The sequence below is a fragment of the Castor canadensis genome, chromosome 8 (assembly GCF_047511655.1).
Source record: "Castor canadensis chromosome 8, mCasCan1.hap1v2, whole genome shotgun sequence".
Taxonomy (NCBI): domain Eukaryota; kingdom Metazoa; phylum Chordata; class Mammalia; order Rodentia; family Castoridae; genus Castor; species Castor canadensis.
This window is the reverse complement of record NC_133393.1, coordinates 63356552-63360989: the sequence shown is the minus strand read 5'-3', so window position 1 is coordinate 63360989 and position 4438 is coordinate 63356552. Positions and strand designations below refer to the sequence as shown.

The following is a 4438-nucleotide window of genomic DNA, read 5'->3' as shown; positions in this document are numbered from 1 at the left end:
ATCTTATTGCTTTACAACTGTGGTATACCTTCCAATAAAAAAAAAAAGATGAAGCAGTCAATCCAGTGATTAATTTAACATGGCTTTCATTGGGAAAAGGAGGGGAGGGGTGGCAAAGAGAAGACTAACAGACAAAAAGGTAACTTAAACACTTCAACATATAATGATTTTCAGAGAGAGAAAGAGAGAAGGTTATTTTCAACAAATGAAAAAAAGCATTGTAAGCCCGTAACTCAAGCCATAGCCAAAACCATGTTCTATCTTAAGTAGGCTCTCTTTTCCTCTTCTTTTCTTCTATTTTTAATAAAACTTCTCCCCAAACCATTATCACTTTTAATCCTCCCCAGACTGGGCTTCATCTTCAGACCCTTCGTCCCCAGATTTCTCAGGTGGGGGACTTGCAGATGTCTTCTTTTCTGGAGGACTTTCTGGTTCCTTTTATGGAGTGAACCTCACTGCCCACATCTTCCATAAGCATCTCTCTCTGTTTAGAAGCTGCTTTAGATGCTGCCTGCCGTTGCTGGCGTACATTTTTATGATCATCTTTTTCATCTTCGCTGTCCTCTGCTGAATGAGAATCATCCTTTTTGGTCTTCACATCTTTTTCTTCTGAGTCCTCACTATCTTCTTGTGAATTCTTTCCAGATCGTCTCTTATTTTTAGCTTCTCAGGGAGATGATCGAATTTTCTTAGCAGGAGGGCCTGAATCTCTTCCATAATCTTCATCTGCATCATCCGATTCCTGAAACTGTGAATAATCAACTACCTTCCTATTTCTGACAGGCCGAGACATGTTTGCAGTCAAAACAGGACCAAGCCGAGAAGCCAAAGACCAGGACCGCCCCCACTCCGCGAGCTCGGCGACCCCCCCCCACCCTCCCCCACCCCCCGAACTTCGGCCGATGGAGCCGCTACCGCCGGTTTGGGGTCCTTGGATCAGACAAGCCCGCCGCTCCCCGGTCTCTTCAAAATGGATGAATCAAACCAGCCGACTAGCTTTTAAATTTAAATGTTTGGTACGTTTGTAGGTTTTTAATGCTGTGAATTAGGCATCCCAAAGTAAGAAAAATGTCCATCATTACTCTCAAAAATCTAACTTTTCTGCATTTTTTGTGATCCAAATGTTTCATATACCAACTTTCAATATTGATGAGTCTACTCATTAATTTTCTTCCTCTCCATTCGTCTATTTGTCAAGTCCTCCCCAAGAAAAAGATGGCATTGATTCATGTAAGCCATTTCCTCAAAGAGCACTGGTTCCTTTTATTGTGGATGGTTATAGAAACCAACATTGGGTTCTGGATTTGCTTGCCACTACTGGGGCTTCTCAACTGACAGAGCAAAAAGAACTATGTTTGTATACCAACCTATGCATAAACATACATCTATAACATGTAGATATAAACATATATCTATGAATGGAACCTGCAGGAGTAAAGGTAAAAGAAATGATACACTGATACTGTACTTTTGTTCATAATGTTGTTTCTAATGGGGGCACAAGTTCATAATCCTATGTAAGGATTCTATAATTGATAAACTAAGTGAATGGGTGGTGAATGGTAAGAACCAGATTTTTCACAGCTGACAGAGCAGCAAAGGAATTGATCCACATGAGGTATGGCCAAGGGGTGGGGAGCCAACAGGTATATCGAATAAGCTGTGAATTTGAGTTTGGCACAGCCCCAAACCGCAGAAAGGAGCAAGCATAGTTATTCCCAATAAATTGCATGCTTGAGTTGGCACAGACTCAGCTGCAGAAGTGGGCAAGATGCAGTACAGCTGTTTTTCCTAAGATGTTTACATTCAGAGAGAAACTGTCACAGGCTCCTCCTGTTCCTGAAGAATATAATGTCACACCCCCTACTCCAAAAATCACCTCTCCACCTCTTGTTGCCGCTGTATATAATAAACTCACTGGAAGTGGAGGAGGCTGGTGTGTGTCCATTGAGTGCCCAGCCTACCTGGCCCCAGCTTTATGCATATTTTGTCTTCTGTCTGTTGTCTTTTCCAGCATCTCCTGTCACCCCTAGTTAGGTTTCTAGAACAAGCTCATGTAGGACATGGGAATCAAGCATGGTGGTACATGCCTGTAATTCTAGCTACTTGGGAGGCAGATATCAGGAGGCTCTTGGTTTGAGACTAGCCCAGGCACAAAGTTAACAAAGTTGGTTTATCAACCAACAATCCTGACATGATGGTGTGTGCCTGTGGCCCTAGCTATGATGGAAGCATAGGTAGAAGGATTGCAATAGATGATAGACTTTGCAAAAATGTGAGACCTGATAAAAAAAATAACTAATGCAAAAAAAGGGTTAGGGACAAGGGTCAATTGATAGAGTGGTTACCTACAAAGTGCAAGGTCCTGAGTTCCAACCCTACTGCTGTCAAAAAAGAAAAAAGAAAGAAAACATCAGTATGAACTCATGGTAAGCCAATAACAACAAATCGAAATAAAACTGCCAGCCCAAAACTTAACTGAGCCATTCTTGTACAGAATTCTTAACATGGCATTGACTATTAGTTCATAGTACAAGTAAGATAAAACTGAATGTACCTTTAATGACTGTGGTAGAAACCAGTCAAGTGAAGCTCTGAGGATGCTTATGTATGAGTCCTACATATGCAGACATACCCACACCAACTAAGGAGACAGAGCAAAGTGACTTCATGATACTTTAATTCAGTTTAACACCTAACATGTTCATTTTTCACAGCTTTATTTTCTTCATGTATAAAAAGGTCATAAAACCTTCATTGGATTGTAAAAATTAAAAGAGACAGTGTGTATGAAGTTTTAACATCATTTTTGGCTCATAGTATTCACCTAATAAAATTGGTCTTTAATTTAAGCTTTGCTTCATGTCAAAACATCAAGAAAATGGTTTCCTTTTTGTTGAATATAAAGAAATTCTCTTAACCTATAGTTTCTCTAGAATGGACATAATAAAATTTATGTACGGATAGTGTATAGTCTGCTAAGGATTCTCTTTTCAGAACAAGTACAGGAAAGATATGATTCACTAATTTTCTGGATTTTTGGCAGTACTGGGGTTTGAACTTGGGTTCTTGTACTTACTAGGCAAATGCTCTACCACATGGGCCATACCTCTTGACCATTTTTTTTGTTATTTTTCAGATATGGTGTCCCATGTTTGCCTGGGATGGTCCCTGACTAACATCTGTATCTGGGATTACAGGCACAGGCCACAATGTCTGGCTTGTTTTTTGAGACAGGGCCTTGCTATTTTTTTTTTCGGCCTGGATTGGCCTAGCACTGCAATCCTCCCATCTCTGCCTCCATTGTACCTGGAGCCATATATTACCACTCCTGGGCCATTAAGGCAATCCCTTAATGAGGCACTAAGGCTCAGGTTAAACATAAAGGCTTTTGGAAAAAAATAGGGAGTTAAACTATAATAGTTAATTTTCCTTTTCTACTTAGTGCTGCTGATTCAAACTTGAAGCTTAATAAGGAGTAGGGTTGGGGAAAGGACAAACCCTCGGGAGGCACACTACCTTTTCTGTTGCTTTCCTCAATTAACAACCAAAAACAGGAGGGGTACTGTTTGTGCACAGAATTTAAGGAACCCAAATATCTTTGAAACTCATATATTTGGAGATAAGTTCATGTTTAAAATAAGTGGCTCTTTTATTTACATGCTTAGGGTTTCACTGAGTTTCTTATTTCTAACCAAGGTAGAATTTAATTCATGTGTAGCTCAAGCTGGGATTGAGACTATAGTAGAGAATGTGGGGATAATCATCTCTTAAAGATGTAAATGTAGAGGTTGCCTAGTCTACACAATTGCAATTTCAAGGGAGGAAGCTATGGCATAGAGAGAGGTTAAGTGCATTGTACAAGGTTGCATACCAAGTTAACTACCAATCACACAATCACTAGAAAAGTCACCATAAAATAAAGTTATAGTTGGAAAAATTTAGAGCTGGATTTGCCCTTTGAAATTGCCTTGTCATCCTTCTCATTTTGTGGATGAAGTAACAAAGGTGCAGAGAAGTTGCATCAGCCCTTGCATATGGAATCATACCTCTACTAAGAAGTCTACAGCTCTCCATTCTGCATATCCACTGTATTTCTGATTTGTTTGTGAAATAATACTTCTTGTTAATAAATACAATTCAATTGCATACCACCCAACATACCTGCAATTATAATCATAATTTTAAGTTACTGTTGCTGCAGAGAATTAAATAGTGTTTTAGACAGATATTTCAACTAAAATATTTCTGCCCTCTTTATTTGCTTGTGAGAGGTATTTTGCTTTCTGAAAAAGCTCTTTTATTTCTGTTTTTCACCTTACTCTTTCTTTTGTAAAAAAATGATACATATTATATTGTTATCATGGAAATTATTCTCTTCTAAATCAATTTATTCACTTATTTGAAGCTACTTATTTTAAAGAATATGTTCTACTAA

At 38.9% G+C, this 4438-nt stretch overlaps 1 pseudogene; it reads right to left on the bottom strand.

The window, feature by feature from the left end:
- Positions 1 to 255: 255 nt before the first annotated feature.
- On the bottom strand, positions 256 to 840 carry LOC141425723 (nuclear ubiquitous casein and cyclin-dependent kinase substrate 1 pseudogene; annotated as a pseudogene).
- Positions 841 to 4438: the final 3598 nt, after the last annotated feature.